Raw genomic sequence first — 17,845 nt, forward strand, 5'->3', positions numbered from 1 at the left:
TGCTTATGTGTGTGTGTGTGAACCATATGTATTCAGTTTCCTGAGAGGTGAGAAGAGAGCATTGGATCCCCTGGAACTGGAATTACAGATGGTTGTTAGCCACCATGTGGGTGTTGGGAACCTGGATCCTCTGGAAGAGCATTGAATGCTCTTAACTGCTGAGCTATCTCACCAGCCCCAGGGCTCACTCATCTTGGATAGTCATCTAAGCTGATAGGTACATGGTCATTGTGAACAGTGCTGCAGTAAGCATAGAGACAGGCAATGCTAGAAGATGGAGAGGCATCCTATGTTCATAGATCAGCAGAACTCATATTGTGAAAAATGGCTGAACAACAGAATGTGATCCACAGATGCAGTACTTTCCCCATCAGAATTCTGATATTCCTCACAGAAATACTAAAGAAAAAAATCCTAAAAAGGATAATGGAGTGCAAAAGACCCAAAAATCATCTGGGAGTGGTTGTTTACAGCTTTAATTCCAGCACTCAGGAGGCAGAGGTAGGCAGATCTCTGTGAGATCAAGTCCAACCTGGTCTACATATTGAGTTTCAGACCAGCTTGGGCTACAAGGAGACCCTGTCTCAAAAAGAACAAAAAATTCAAAGCTTTTGAGACCCAACAGGATATCGCAACTGAAAAATTCCACACACAGCTGTATGTAATAGGAATAGTCTAAATGCTGGTGCACTAAAATATCACAGGAAATCGCCCCCAAGCTATGTGTACAGGTGTATATACAAGACATAAATGAATTTTGTATTTAGACTTAGGTCTCAGCTCCAGTATATCTCATTATGTAAATGCAAATACTCCAAAACTTTTTAAGTAAAGTTCAGTTTAGGAAAGTTACTCATTTGGTAGAATCCTTGGCTAACGTGACTGATGAACTGGGTTTGAGCTTCAACACCATATAGACCAAGTGTGGTGATACATACCTGTAATCCCAGCTCTGGGGATGTGGAAGCCAGAGGACTGGAAATTCAAGGTCATCCTCAGCTATACTGCAAGTGAGACCAGCCTGGGACACAGGAGATCAAGTCAGTCAAAATTCCAAAATGGATGGGGAGGATTGTATAAAGTGCCACTCCTAGCTGAGGAGTTATTGGTAATTAATGTTTCCTGGGTTAGTCAGTTTTCTTCACAGAAGTGGCCCCTGGTAGGTTGTCCGTGCTCTGGTGGATGGCCCTCACCCATGCACATATGGGCAGCACTCAGTGGATTAGGGGGTCTGGGAGGAGTTGGAGGGGGAGTTGGAGGTGGATGTGATCAAAATATTTTGTATACATGTATGAAATTCTCAGAGAATAAATAAATCCATGCTTATAGAAATGATTCAGTCAACAAACAAAAATCTCTACTCAAAACAGGGAAACTCAGAGGAACTATAATAGAGTAAGCTGATTATATTTATCTTATTTTGGATCCTTGTACATCATTGATCACTTCCTACACCTTTGTAAGATTTTTCTGTTCGGCTTTGGTCAGTTTAATTGTGACATTGTGGTGTGAAACTCTGAGTTTGTGCTCCTAAAAAAGTGTGTGGAGTTTTTTGGGTGTGTAAGCTGAATTTTTTCCAACAGATCTGCAATTTTTAACCATTTATTTTTAAATAGATTTTTCTACTCTATTCTCTTTTCCCTTCTGTGACTTCCATTCTGTATGTGGTTGGAGCCCTACAGCAATCAGCTCCTGCTCATTTTTCCCCTTTCTTTCCCTGCCCATTGCTCAGGATGGGCAGTCCATTGGCCTGTCTTGATATCACTTTCTTTTCTCTGTTCAAATATACTGTGGAGACTCTCTTGTGAATTTTCATTTCCATCACTGTACTTTTCAACTCTAAAATTTCTATTTGATTCATTTATATAATTGCAGGTTTTTTTTTCTTTTTTCATTGTTTTATTTTTTATTACTTGTAAATATGGATGAGGTTCAGTGTCTTACTCCTAGTCTGCATACAGCATGCACTGATCAACAGATTGAGTACAATTCCCATCAGAATCTCAATGACAATCTTTGAAGAACTATTTAAAAAATCCTGAAGTTCATCCAGGAGCATAAGAGACCCAAAATATCCAAAGCAATCTTGAGGATAAAAAAAAAGATCAAAGCTGGAGGCATCACAATTCCTAAACTCAAAATATATAACAGATCCATAGTAATCAACATAGTTTAATAGTGCAGACCCACAGACCAGTGGAACTGAATGCAGAGCCCAGAAATAAAAGTCTCAGTTTGGGGAGGCATCTTTCCTTGTCCTTTGCTATATCAGTGTTTATTACAGCACTATTCACAACAGCTAAGTTATGGATCCAACCAAGGTGTCCAGTACGAGGAATGTATAAGGAAGTACAACATTCTTATGGAATGGAATTTTTTCACCCATAAAGAAAAGTGAAGTTATGTTGTTTGCAGGAAAATTAGTACAACTGGAGATAACGATAAGGAAATTAAGCTAGTCCCAGAAAGTCAAATATCTTATGGCTGTCTCTTACTTGTGGTTTTTAGATTTTATATAGATATGTAAAATCATGTGTGTGCATGTGACATAAACCATGTATCTGCGTGTGAGGTGAGAAAGTAGAAGTAGAACCACTTCGCCTCTGGGGTAGTTGGTACTGCTGTCCATCTTGATGGGATCTAGAACCACACAGGAGACACACCTCTGGGAGGATTAACTGAGGGGAAGACCCGCCTTCAAAGTGGGTGGCACCTTCCAATGGTTGGCCCAGTATAAAGAGGTTGGAGGTGTGGGAGGCTAGCGCCTGCCTGCCTTCACTTCCTATTGGGTGAGTACACATCTGTTCTTCCTGCTCTGCTGACATTAGACCTGAGCTTCTTTGACCTTCCAACACAAACTTAAAAGCAGTGACTCTCCAGGAAGCTTCAGGTCTTCAGCACTGGATTGGGACTGCTGGGGCATCCAGCTTCATAGACTGATCAGCCTCTACAGTTTGCAGAGAGCCATTGTTTGACTACCCAGTCCCTATAATGTAAGCCAAGCTAACAAGCTCATTTTATAATTTACCTGCATTCTGTGGGTTCTGTTCCTCTAGAGAACCCTGACTAATACATTCTCCCACAAGCGACTTGAGCACTAGAGTCAAGGTCAGCAAAACGCACATCTTGTAGGTTGGCCTTCCTGGGAAATCGTCAGTGAAGAAAAAGTGTTAATAATAGATCTTGCAAATATTGTCTGTCTTTTCTCTTCAAGTCTAGGAGTGTGGAATGTTGTTTTCCCAGTTAGGAGCTAGGCAACAGTGGATGGGACTTGGTTAAGACCCCACAGAGACCTGGGAGCCTCACTTGAACCTAAAATCAGCATGTTTGTTCTTTGGTGTTTGCTTCCTGAAAAAGAATTTTACAACTTGCTTCAAGCTTCTGGGTCATTTCCAGAGTTCCAAAACATGCTGATTCCCACAGTTCGTCCTGTCTTTGTTGTTGCTATCCCTCTCCTAGCAATCCCTCTCCTAGATATTTACCTTAAGAGTAATGAAAAACTGAAGCCACAGAAAAAGTATGTTCATGAATGTTTACATTGGCTATATTGATCTTCATCAAAACCTGGAAACTATCTATGTCTTTGTACTGTTACATGGATAAATATACCAGAATATTGCTTGGCAGTGAAAAGGGGCAAATAAAAAGTCTCCATGCAATTTTTATGACATTCTAGAAAAGTAAAACTGTTAGGATAAAGCAAATCAGTCATCTTCAGGATCAGGAGTGGGGATGATCATTGTTTAGGAAAGGGCTCAGGAATTTTAAGAGGTGACTGAACCACTCTCTATCTTGTTCATGGTGGTGGTAGTGACACATATAAACACTATGTGTTTATCACAACATGTAAGTGTGCAATCAGAAATAGGGGATTTAGTGTGCTTAAATTATACTGCAATAAACGAATGACATATACGTCCATGTGTGTGGATGTGTGCATATATAGCCATAGCCATATCTATGTGTGTATGTCTATGGGGACAGCAAGGTTGAGATACCAGACCTAATATAGACATCTACATCTACATGAATATAGGTTAAACAAGCCTTAAGTATTTCTGAGAAAAACTACTCTTGGAAACTTACAGAAAGTTTCATATAGACAAGGCTAGGGGCCCTGCAAGGGTATTTCCCTTCACTCCTATGTGGAAGGCAGGCCTAGACTTATATTTGGATAAGAGATCCATTATTGAAAGTTGGGCCAGAATTTCCCAGACTCCAAAAGTTCCTGTGAGCCTCAGAGCTCAGTTTCCTTCACCCCACAGCCTGGGTCTCTGGTTATCAGCAATGGTTTCTTTACAGTGCAGTGCCTGACTTTCTGGACTTGACTGATTTGTGATATTCCTTTGGAGGCAGCTGGGGAGTGTGAGGTCCAGAGCCTCCTGTTTATACTGGTGCCATCCTGTGGTGAGGAGAGCCCTGAGGACACTGACAGGTGCTCTTTGCACTCAGGGAAATGAGAAATGAGCCCAGCAACTGTCATGTGTGGGGCTCCTGGCCCTGAAAACCAGAAAAAGGACTTTGCTTTCCCAGGGAATAAATACTGACCATACTGCTTCCTGTGCCTTACAGTTCCCTTTCTCTGACAGGTTCCCAGGCTCCAGCCCCCGAAAGTCACAGACACTGTGGCTGACAAGTGGAGGTGCCATGGAGGTGCCGTGGAGAACCTGTGCTTAGTTTAAGGAATAGACAGGCACAGATTTTATGGGTTTGGATCTTGGAAGCATGGTCTTTGACCTATAAGAATGAATTTTTGCTACTAAGAAAACAACCTTGAAATCTCAATGGCTTCCAAGTGTGCAAATTAACCATAGTTCAAGTGACCAGTCCTGGGTGTAGCTGGGTGGCTGTGTCTGGGCTGCAAGTGAGTTGGAGTTGACTGTAGTTAAGCCTGGGTTCAGTGTGCTCCAGGTATCTCTGCCCCTTTGCCCCACGGCCACAGGACACACTTGCAACATGAATTGTCCCAGCACACAGGCTCATGTGTTACATTTATAAAGATATCTGCCACATGACCAAGCCCCAGAATCACTGAGGTGAAAAAGATACCATTTCACAAAGCTTTTTGTAAATCTAAACCTTTACACTATCTATATATTCTAGGCTGTTTACTTAGACGATTTTCTCCACGTCTGCTTCAGTTTCCTTTTCTATAAATGGGAGTTTGGCTTTTGACCCAATAATGTTCTGTGAAATTTGAGAGATTAAAAATACAAAGCACTTTGCTCCTTGTCCCATACAAAGTTCATCATATATGCTTTCCCATCCTACTTAACAAATACCTGTAGTGGGATTCATAAGTGCAGAATGTAAAAGGAATTACTGTTATACAGGACTTCAGGATGCTGGGGAGAAAGCAGGAGATCTGAATCATAATCTGTCCTTTAGTGAGGGGTGAGGCTGTAGCACCAAAACTTCCCCTTGGAGGGCAGATTTAACTAAGCCCATTAAGAAGTTCTTCTGCAAGGCCAGCTAGCAGGAAAAGGCAATGGTATTCTTGAAATAAAATTACCTTGGAGCCTGAAATTGCAAAAGCCCCTGTCTTGTCTGGAAGCGCCTAGACTTCTGAGCTGCTGCAGCTGAGGTCTCAGTGTAGCCCTGGCTTCAGGGCAGGAAGAGAAAGCGGGTCTGTTTAGATCTTGGAGGAAGGCATCTTTGGAAGTGAACCCTAGGCATAACTGGATTGCGGAGATCACCACAGGGCTACTTGTTAAGTTGCAGAAATTTCATATCTCACCTTTTGTCAGTGGGCTGTGGTAGTAAATTTAAGAAGCTCAGGTTATAGGTAGTTGTCTTTCAGCTGAAGACTTTCAGCTTGAAGTCCTAAGGGATATGAGTCCAGTCACCAGCAGTAAGAACCCGTTGATGGAGGAAATGTGGAATGCACGGTTAAATTTGAATTGCAGATAAGCAAGTGTCCCAGTTTGTTTCTCTGTTTCTGTGATAAAACAGTGACCAAAAGCAACTTGCAAAAGAAAGGGTTTATTTGGTTTACTGTGGTTATAGTCCATCACCAAGGGGAAGCCAGGGCTCAAGAATCTGGAAGTCAAAGCTAAGGTGAAGACTGAAGACTGCGGAGGAATGCTGATTACTGGTTTGTTCTTCTCTTTCTTAGCTACCTTTCTTAAACAACCCAGGCTGGCCTGCCCAGGGGTGGCACTGCCAATGGTGGGTTGACCCTGCCACCTCAATTAACAATTTAAAAGATGTCCCTCGGGCATGCCCACAGGCCAATCCAAAGGAGGAAGTTTCTTGGTTGAGGTCCCTTCTTTCCAAGTGTGTTAGACTGGCGTTTGAAGCTAAGACAGTAAGTAATTTTTTTTCTTCAGTAATTGGTAATCTTATAGTAACTCAAATTTAGCTGTTCCCAGTTTTTTATTTCATAAACCTACTGATCATAAATGCAAAACACCTTTGGGTAAGTTTGGGGAAGGAAACCCTAGGGAGAAGCTTGGACATTTGGACAGGCAACAGTAGACTGGTATGTAGGGGTTGAATGAGTCACAGCAGGGACCTCTAATATGGTCTAGAGAGGGAAAAATAAAGAGTGCAATTTAAGGGGAGATCTGTAAAGACAGAGCTGTCAGGGGAAAGGAGGTGGTGAATATGGAGAACTTCAGGGAAACAATGTGACTGGGCAGAAGAATACCACGCAAACACTTATGGAAATGAAAAATAACAGACTTGTCATGGTCAAAGCATGGAATAATTACAATGGGGATGGATCATAGGATGTAATGGGGGAGTGCCAGGAGGCGACATGAAAAGACTGATAAACAGAGACAGCATGGTGGCCAAGAATATTCTAGCTAAATCAAGGCATGGATTTTATTCAACACAGTCAAGTCCAATCCAGTCTCATATATGTCCACAGTGCCCTTGGGCACAGATTTGTAATATCCCCTTTAGAGAAGGAAAACTCTAGCTATAGAAGAGGAAAGAGAGTAATCAAAATGGTCTCAACCAATGGATGGATAGTTGTTTGCCATGCAGTGGGCATAGTGTTGGGATAAAGGCATTTAGTTTTCTTTCTAACATCAGTACTGTGAGGTAGAGGACCTTATTATCTAGGTCTTACAGTTGAGGAATCTGGAATGCAGAGGTCTTAAGTCTCATATCATGTCATGCATGTGTGGCCAAGCCCAGCAGTTCCATCATAATGAGTAGTACACTCCAAGTCCCATCATAGTGGGTGGTCCACTGCAAGTCACCTTATGGCGAGTGACTCACTCCCTTGGGGAAGGTAAATATAGGAAGCCCAGAGGAAGGTCCAGTCTCTAAATTCCATGTTTCCATTCTTCACAGGGGTTGAAAATCTTCTTGGCTTCTTAGGAAGCCAGCATGCATCCAGTAACCAGGGAGGCTGGGAATCCTGTGACATTTTGTCACATGATGAATGAATTTCTCTTGTACTCTATGACCCCATAAATACTTAAAACCCATTTACAGCAAGCTAAGTGGTCTGTAAATGTCTCCTAAAATCCTAGGAGATCAACCTCCTGGATCATTATAGTTCCCTGGGCTTCTTAGGTCTGCTATGAGAAATAAGGTTGGACTCTCTCACGTGACAATATTGTAACTTGGAGTTTGATTTACAAGAGCTCCCTGTACCCTGTAATGGACTTGCTGAATTACATCCCATGTTAGATACTGAACAGAGTAGACACTGTTTGCTACCCTGATCTGATTCCTAATAACGTGGGTACCATGCTTTCAGAGCCCACACTCCTCAAACCAATAGGGAGGGTGAAGATCACTATGGGAAAATTTTTGAAGAAAGCTTAACTCTGTTAAATTCACGTTGTGTTTCCTGAGAACCAAATGAGAGCCCAGGACAACCAAGGATGACAATCTCAAAGAAGCTATTTCTGCCCCACAATGCAATTAATTCTTTCACCATTACTGTCAACTGGAAGATTAGCTCTGTCTTGTTTTCTCTATTAGGGTGTCTGTGGCACTGTGCATCCAGATAGAAGTATGTATCTGGCCAGTCCCGCAGACACAGAGTTGTTTTAAAGTGTTTTAAATTAGTATATGAACATGAATCAATGGTTACACAAATCTGCAATGGGATGAGAAAATAGGGGAAAGTAAATGGGGTCAGAGAGAACTGACCTCTGATAAACTGTTGTCCAATCTACCAGTTCAGTTGGTTTGGTGAATTTGACCCTGAATAAAGACAGAGTTGGTACTAGAAAAATATAGGAAGAAGTGTTTGGGTGCATCATGGTTTAGGGTTCCGCAGCTGAAGCAGATATGCAATGGCTAGAAGCATGGTTCCCAGCTCTGGACTCAGTCCTTTCTTCCATGGACTTTGGGAAAATCACTCAGTTAAATACATTGCCTGTGCCCCAGTTTCCTTCTCAGGAACATGGAGATCATGACATTTTTTCCCTTATAGAATTGTTCATTTTTTTCCCCACAAATTTTAAGCACTGCCTTTACTCAGATCATTTTTTCTAGGCTGTGAAGATCTAGCAAACACCAAGACAGATGAGCTGCCCCTCCGACCAGGTTCACCTGCTGTGTGACACAGATATGAATAATTAAGAGCTGAAGAGGAATGAGTCTCTTGCCCAGTACTAAGCATCGTGAAAGGGAACCAAAGTACACAGTGTGGTTGTGATTTGGCTGGGTCATAGCTCACAAACACTGGGGTCATCAGGGAACTCTTCTCTGAAGAGCTGACATTCAAATAGTGGCAAGATGTCAGCTTTCTGAAGAGCTAGGTGAGAGGAAGCTATTGTGAACACCTCAACAGTGGTAGAATTAGTGTGCTTGAAGTTTAAATGAGATTATGCATATATACTAAATAGTGCTTGATTCCTTTAGAAGTTAAGCAAATAAATAATGTGGTTGTGATAATGATTGTGTTAGCTAGCTTTCCATTACTTTGACAAAATACTCGAGACAACTTCAGGAGGAAAGACTTATTTTGGTTCAGTTATAGAGGTTTCAGACAATAGTCATGTGACTCTGTCCCTTTGGACCTGGCATGAGGCAGAACATCCTGTGATAGGAGCACATGGTAAACGAGGCTGCTTACCTCATGGCAGTCAGGAAGCAAAACAAGAGAACAGCAGAAACTAAGGTTCCAATATCCCCTTCTAGGACATGCTCCAATGACCTAACTTCCTCCTACAGGCTCTGCCTCCTAAAGGTCCCAGTGATACCCATAATGCCATCAGCTGGGGTCCATGCCTTTAATACATGGCCTTTGGGGGACATTTAAGATCCATACCACAGTGGTGATATGGAGGAGGAGGATGAATTGGGGAAGGAGGAAAAAGAGGAGGAGGCACATGAAGAGGAAGTCATCAAGCTCGCTGGGTAGAATATGGCCATGAAAGGAGGATGCAGCTTCTCTGGAAAGGACCATTATTAGGAGTTAGATGTCGAGATCAGAGTACAGCTCAGATGGGTTTATAATTTTGATGTGTTAGCAGTAGGGCTTTTCTCTTAATATAAAACATCCCCAGGATCATCAGACTCTATTCTCTGCACAAAGAAATCCCCTGTAACCACTCCCACCCGTTCAGTTTGGCTCTAAGCTGGTGGAGTAAAAGCTGCAGGTTGGGGCTGCTGCTTCCTGCAGGTGAGCAGAGCTGGACAGCAGGAGCACATCTTTCCCACATTCAATTTTCCCTTCTAATCCACAGCCCAGGGAGCCTCTGTTCCATAGACTTCAGAAGCTCTAGCAGCCCAGCGCGAGCTCAGAGGGAAGCTGGAACTGAGTTTATAAACATGCAGGTACCCACAGAGAGGCTGGTGGGAGGCACTGTGGCTGAGCATGGCCTCATCTAGGAGCCTTGTGGGAAGTTCTCTGGTGCCATATCTCATTACTTCTCTGAGAAGGGCCCTGCAAAGCTTGTCTCTTCTCCACATCTCTTTCTAAGGGGCTCCAAACTTCTGTGGTGTCGGCTCCATCCCTCCCAACATTGGAACATTTATATTTGATGGTGTTGGATGAATTATGCACACACCCTACTGAACACAAATTTAATGAGGGTATTTCATTTCTGTTCCTTGCTTTGGCTTTTAATGGATTTCAAGCTTTGAATTAAGCACTGGCTCAGCAACTTGAGGCTGCTGGGGATGAACAAAGAGAAAGCATCCTTTAGAACAGGGACCGAGGTGGCTACTTTGGCATCCAGCCCAACACCTATAGATTGACCCTCTCTGGTCTAGTTTCTGAATCTCAGGTGAGTTTGGTGATAAAGTCTTCATTAGGATCAGAGAACACAGATCACACTGCACCAGGTAAGGATGAACCCAGGGCCAAGTACAGGCCTTGACAGTGCTGAAGGGAAATTATGTAGCTCCAAGAAGAGAGGGCATCATAAGCTTGGGAACTGTGTTCCCTACCTAGTATCTGTTCCCTCTCATTCTGTTAATAGCTTGCTTTTTCTTACAGGAAAATCACTTATGAATCTTAACCTGAGTGGTATAGATATAGGTAGAAGTATAATGATAGCTATAGGTGTCACAGCACTCTACCTCAGGGCAGAGTAGTCCATCAGAGCTTTCTTTTCTCTTCTGGTGTGGGTGAGTGACCCAAAGATAGAATCAATCTTGGGATGTTCGCCAGAAATTTTGGAAGGAAGGTGCTTAATTCATTGCTGTCTGCAGTTGCTAAGTGGTAAAATATATGTCTATGTGGATGCTGTGGGCTACGCGTGAAGAGGGCTCAGGCCACAAAGAAACGTCAGCAGAGAACAGAGCATCTCAGTGGAATAGAGGCCACATTAACGTATATGATATTATTTAGGACCCTGGGTCCAGTCAAGCTTGTTTTAAAAATAACACATTCATGGCTTTCTGGTCTGCTCTTTATAGACTATGCTTCCTGTTTCCTCTTTTACCAGGACTTGCCAATGTGGGCCACGTTCACACCAAAACTGTGAAGTAGGTGGCCTAGTTCATCATTGAGAAATACTATACATAACTAGGTAAAGATTTCCATACCAACAAGCACATGTGAGGAGATCACCATTACCTCCCGCAAGGTAGCAGGCTATGTCACACATCTGATAAAGGGGCCTGTGAGAGGTCCTGTGAGAGGGCTCTCCAACAAGTTTCAGGAGGAAGAAAGAGAGAGAAGAGGTAATTATGTTCTTCAGATCTCAGTACTGGGTCAGGAAATCATTGAGGTAGATCCCGACAGTAAGGAATTGCAGAAGCTTCCAGACATTGGCAGCCTCTCTAACCTGCAGGTCAGTCAGCCTACAGTTGGGATGAATTTCAAAGGACCACGTGGTGCTGCTTGAATCTTTTTTGCTATTCTTTAATATTTTCAATAAATCTGGGCCATAACAACAACAAAATGACACATTTAATTTTTATGAAACTATTTCAAATTGGCATTAGTTCCTTCATGAAAGAGGGATTGACTTGTATGAAACCACAGAGGAAATAAAAATGATCAGTAAAGAAAACATGAAGAAATTCAAGGAGAAATGGGAGACTCCACAGCACAGAACAAAAACTCTTTTCATGAGGTGCTGGTTGGGGCTTGAAGAGCATTCTGTTGCTTGTAGACACAGCTGAGCTGGCCATGGCTGTGTCATTCAGTCTTGCCAGGGCAATTGCTTGCACCTAGAATTAGACCAAATATTTGCTGTGAAATTGATTTATATGAAAATAATTTCACTAGAATGAAAATAGAAAAAAAAATAGAAGCTGTATAACTGTCTTGGGCAGAAAATTGATCCAAGTATCAAAGAACTCTGAGCTCCAGAAATAATTTCTCCAGAAAAAATACAGCGAGTTTGTTAGAATCTGATTAATATAGCAAAAGTCATCCTCTTATGTTAATATTTATATTAGGAAAGTATGACCCCCGCAGTTTCTTGGAACAGCTCTGTGTTAAAAGAGACAGATTAACAAGAAAAACAGAAGTTTGACATTATATTTCATATGTATACAAGAGACAGGCAGGGGATGTGGCTGCTCTCAAAGCTCTCAAAGATGTGGCTTCAAATACCAGTTTTCTGACTCCTCTTTCAAAGGACCACAGTAAGAGTCGGGATCTGGGGAGGACTAGCAGAATGAATAGACATTACAAAAGGGGATTTCTTAGATTGGCTTACAGCAACAGCCATCAGCACCCTGGCCAGGCTGAGAACCTGGTAGCTTCTCGGTACACAAGGCTAGATGCCACAGAAGCACTGATCTGCTGTCTAAGACCCAGAGGGCTCCTGGAGAGTCACCAGTCGTCAGTCCGTGTCAGAAAGCTGATGAAGCTGGGTTGTGATGGCAGGGAAGGATGCGGCAGCAGCAGAAGAGATGCACTCACTAGCAGGAAGTGAGGGCAGTCAGGTGACTCTTCTCTCCGCTCCCATCTCTATTTGTCTAGACTGTTGTTGCAAGGTGCTGCCCATTCTGGGGAAGGATCTTATCCCCAGTAATCCTTCCTGGAAATTCCCTCACAGACCTCACCCCTCAGAGGCCTGTCTCTTAGTTGATTCCAGATCCAGCAGAGTTGACAATCAAGATTAGCCATCAAAAGTGATGAATTATTTTTGCCATCTCCAGGGATGGCAACTTGGGGAAGGAAATGCATGACAGAGAAAGGCTGGTGTGTGCACTTTGCTGATGTGGATTCATCTTGTCTCTCAGGGATGGTGCAACAGTTTCTACATGGCTGATTTCTTTGAGCCTGCTCAGTCACTATCAGAACTTTATCTTATTCAAACCCGAATTGTTTCTCCAACCTGAGGCTGAGCAGCTCTGATCATCTGGCTTGAATAGATTCTAGCAGTAACATCATAAGTTTGGTCCATTGGTATTGAATGATCACACACAGTGATCACACACACACACACACACACACACAAAACTAAATGTATTTTTATCTTATAGTTGTATTAGTTGCTATTACATCACTGTGATGTAACATCTGTCAGAAACAACTTAAAAGAAGAAAGATGTATTTCATTCATTGTTTGAGAGAGTTCAGTCCAAGATCAACTTGACTCAGTGTTTCAGCAAGGCCTCATGGCAGTGGATGTGTGTGGCAGAAGACAGTTGCCCATTCACTTTATGACAGGCCAGGAAGCAGAGGGCACAACAAGAAGGGTCAGAGATGATAGACCTCCAGAGACCCACCCCCATACTGTTCTTCCTCCACAGGCGCCCCCCTCTCAAAGTATCCATAATCTCCCAAATAGCCCCATCTGTGAGGAACCATACATTCAAAACACAGACATGTGGAGGACATTTTAGATTCAAACCACAAAAACATTAACAGTTTTCAAATGAGGGAGGTGATAGTTCTAAAATGAATTAAATCTGAATATTATGTCTTCAGGCTGGAGGGTGCTGTTGTAGAGGTGTGATTAGAGCCCTGGAACATCTTCTCAGTAGGACACTTGCTCTTTCATTTGAGAAGTGTTTGTTGAGCAACTTCCACCCAAGTACTAGCCAGGCTACCCTGCTTAGCATCCAATGTCAGAAGAGAATGGGTGTGTTCAGGGTGGAGAGCAACAGACTCCTGAGATCCTACTGTGGGCAGGACATTGGACCATAGAGATGCATATGCATAGGCAGGATATGGGATGAAGTGAAAATCTGGATGCTTCCCAAAAAGGAAAGTAGGAAGACTCCAAACCCCACACACTACACCACACACACACACACACACACACACACACACACAATGAGGGATACTTTAAGAAAATAAAGATATCCCACTGGAGACAGATGCCAAAGAGGCCTTAATAGCTCTTCCAGATGTTGTGAAAAAGAAAGAAATGGGAAGTGACTGTCTTATGCAGCTCCTGAGAGCACTAGGCCTGGTGAAGGACTTTCTGCACTGTAAAAATAATTCCACATTAACAAAGAGAGATGGGTGTGATTTCTACTTGAGGTGTGTAGGCAGAGGTCTGGCAGCCACTTAGGGATGCTGCACATAAACTTTCTTTGATTCATTCAACAAGCCCTGATTGAGCATCTACTATGTGCTAAGCACTGCTCTGGACAACAGGACCCGAGGAGGCTGGAGTCCTGTATATGGAGTTTGTCTTTCTGCTTGATTTAGTGCTGTAAAAATGGATGAAACTCTGTGAGGGATTGAAAGGCCAGCCACAGGAGCAATGGTATGGTCAGATTGTGGGCAGGAGAGCTATATAGACTAGGACAGAGTCTCAGAGAAAGGAGTCTGGATATCCGTGTGAACCCAGCTACCTCTGGTTTCATGGCGTGGGGCAGGGTAATGAACCCTTTTGATTTATCGTTTCTGTTAGTAAAGCAATCCTTTAGATTTTCACCCAGGCAGCACTTCTTTCTTAAATCTACCTTATCTAGAGAAAATTCAGAGAAACTCTATGTTCCCACCTTGCCTGCCTGTAACATAATTCTAAGAAGTGACATTGGGTGCAACTTTACAGTAAAAAGATCTATCCTAAGTGTGAGAATTAAGGTAGCCCCCCACTTTGGGATTGGCTAATTACTTCAGGTCTTGGTTACTAGATCACAGTTGCTAAGGTAAAGTCAGGATAGAGACTGTGAGCCCTGTGGAACCTGGATGGCAGCTCCAACCAATATTGAATAGCCACCATATTGAATAGTGACAAACACCTCATTGGAATCACCGTACATAATGTGAGCACTAAAGAACTAAGTGGCTCTCACCCTAACTCATATAATTATTCACCAGAGCTACTTATAACCACAAGTCATCTCAACATGCAGGTTTCTTATCACCAACCTGACATCCTGACACCCCAGCATCTTTACTATAGATGAGGCAAAAAAGCATGGTGCTTAAAAAATCTTCAACGTGAGTGAAATTTCTGAGTCTCCGCTTACTACTGGGTAGATTTAGGCAGCTTGTTTAAACTCCATGCTAATACTAATTCTCGGCGGATATGTTTGGTGTGCCCAGCCATCTGAAAACAGCCACTCTGGACACATAGTTAGCAGTGGGTAAATTGCATATATTACAGCTTAGCTTCTGGGCAGAGATGACAGTTTCCCCTTCATTACCTTCCTCTGAACTGTTCCATATAATGGGATATTAAAGATTGGGAGTTGAAGGTGTAACGTAGCTTTGTGATTTTATCACCGCTTTTCAATCTGCCCCTTTCTTGCATCCAGGGAGTGTATGTAACATGCTCCTGATGGGGTGAGATGGGACAAATATGGCTCTCAGCAGATCTGTGTCTTCTCTCCATACTGTGAACTGATGAAAATACTGGGTCTACTGTTGTGTGGATTCTTGTCACTTTGCATACCTCTACAGTGGTGCCTAACTCTGTGCACTGTTATAATAAAATACATCAGACTGAGTACCATAAAACCAGATGCTTTGCAGTAGAGATGCTGACAAGCTATGGAATCATTCTAGATGCCCATCACCAGTGGGTGAGTAAGTAAAACAAGTATGGTCTACATACAGAATGGAGTAGTACTTGGTTATAAAGAAGAATGAATTATAAATTCCCAGGATAGAGCCCATACCTGACATTGATAATAGCCTTAGGAACCTGATGCTAGACAGGTCAAAGGACATAGGGGAGAATCTAATACAAGTTTCCTACTAAATATTTATCATAGTAAATGGATTCTTAGTGATTCAACAGAGAAGTTTCTTTATATAACAGATGGTGATTAACACAGAAACCCACAACTGGCAAAGTACAGAGAACAGGAGGCTGCAGAGTCCTCATCCCTGAATAGGACACCTGTATCAAACTTCTGCCTCCCAAGGCTCAGGGATCACTGTAAAAGGGAGCAGGAAGACTGTAAGAGCCAGAGTGGGTAGATGACCACAAGGAAACTGAGTTTTCTGGTAGCTGGTCAGTTGCTCATATGAACTCACAGCAATGGTGACAGCATGCACAAGTCCCATGCAAGCTTAAACCAGGAAAAGTCCCAGCATAGACATGAGGAGGTGGGGAAGATGCTCCAACCCCACTTAAGGAAATTGTGGCAACAGATGGCTGTTGGGAGAGGGAGAAACAGACTCTTTCAAGCATGGGACTCCTGGTGGGTTAAGCAAGCGCCAGTGGGTGGACCCATACTGAAGGACATTTGGTGACACAAATTAGACTTCCTCTCTTTCTCACTCTGTCTCTCTGTCTCTCTCTCTCTATAAAATATGGCCTATAGAATACATTAAATTGGCCAGGGGCAATAAAGGAAAGTTCAGATAAGGTAGGGGATCTAAATCCCATCAAATTTATTGTATGAAAGTAACAAAAATTCAATATATATAATATATATTGAGAGAGAGAGAATACAATAAAATTTTAGGAAAATGAATGGAACTGGAGATCATATCAAGCAAATAAGCCAAACTAAGAAAGAGAGCTAGCATGCTTTATCTCAGAAACAGAATCTAGATTTTTTTTCTAGATTTATTTTTAAAGGATGACATGAAGGAGGGTGTAGAACTATTTAGGAAGAGGAAGGAGACGGTAACCAGTGGAGGCCAGCGATTTCGAGTGAAGTATGGTCTATATAGTCATGACATCTTATTGCAACCTATTACTTTGTATAATTAATATATGCTAATATAAAAGAAATAATCAATTAAGAAAAATTAACCTGTGCAAGTTTAGACATACCATAAAAAAATAGATGCTTATCACTTGGAAGTTGGAAGTCTTAAAAAGTTAGGGTGTTGGCTTCTTGGTGCTGGTTCCCATCCTCACTTGCTGACAGCCATCTCACTGTGCCTTCACATGACAGAAAGGTGGTATCCTTGTATCTTCTTCATGATATAAGACCCTAACTCCATCATGAACTCAGCCTCAGGACCTCATTTAAACATAATCACTGCCTGTGGGCTCCACCTCCAAGCACCATCTCATCAGGGGTGAGGCATTCCACACAGGACTAATATGTGACCATGAAGATTCATGAGCTGATGCATTGTGGAAGCTCTGTAAACAGGATCTGGCACATAGTAGGTAGTCAGGAAGTGTTTATGAGTCTGCGTTTGAGTGATGAGACCTGTTAGTAACTGAGCTGAGTTGACAAGAGTAACTCTATTCAAGCAAGTCATGCTGGGAAATCCCAGATACTGTTAATAGAAGAAATTTCATAGTTACAATAGAGACATATATTGTATAGATCATGAAAGAGATTCATTAATTTACAACACCACATTTTATTAAATTAACTTGAATTTTAATGAAAAAATTAAGCCAAAGTGATTTCTGTCTTGGGATGAAAATAATATGCTTATGCAGGTTTAGGGAATAGGACACCAGAAAGGAAATGTACATGCATAAATTTCCCCAGTGGTCACAGTTCGTCAACTTACAGAGAAAGAGGTTTAAAAGGATGATCTGCATCAAAATAGTGGGTTTGTCACCAATGAAGAAATCTCACCAAAAAGACACCACTGCACATGAATCCACCATGGCTGGCAGGTGAGGAGAAAGAAGACCCAAGGATGGAGCTGGGTCATCAGGCCAGCGGTAGTGACAGCCCTGGGGGGTCTTGAACAGTATGTATAACCTTGGGAGTTTAGACTCTTCCTAGAAGGGGGCCACACCAGTGCAATCCAGTGTGAGGGCGACCACTCAGCGAACAAATTACAGGTGGTGTGTAAATAACATCGTTCACCTTCTGCAAAGCTAATGCCAGGAGGAATCTGAGGACTATGTTGGGTCCAAGGAGCCAAGCATCAAGTCAAACTTCTTTAAGCAGGAGGTTTTGTTTTGGTTGAATTAACATAAGTTCTGAGTTGAAGATGTAGCTCAACAGTAGACTAGCACTTGTCTAGCATGAGCAAGGCCCTGGATTCAATCTCCAGAACAATGAAAGGAGAGAGAGAGAGAGAGAGAGAGAGAGAGAGAGAGAGAGAGAGAGAGACAGAGACAGAGAGAGACAGAGA

The 17,845-nt window shown here is 42.5% G+C and overlaps 1 pseudogene; it reads left to right on the forward strand.

Annotated features, from left to right (window-relative positions):
- Positions 1-11,267, forward strand: part of LOC103741088 — a 15,500-nt pseudogene extending 4,233 nt beyond the window's left edge.
- Positions 11,268-17,845: the final 6,578 nt, after the last annotated feature.

The sequence above is a fragment of the Nannospalax galili genome, unplaced genomic scaffold (genome assembly GCF_000622305.1).
Source record: "Nannospalax galili isolate Female #2095 unplaced genomic scaffold, S.galili_v1.0 scaffold411, whole genome shotgun sequence".
NCBI classification, from domain to species: domain Eukaryota; kingdom Metazoa; phylum Chordata; class Mammalia; order Rodentia; family Spalacidae; genus Nannospalax; species Nannospalax galili.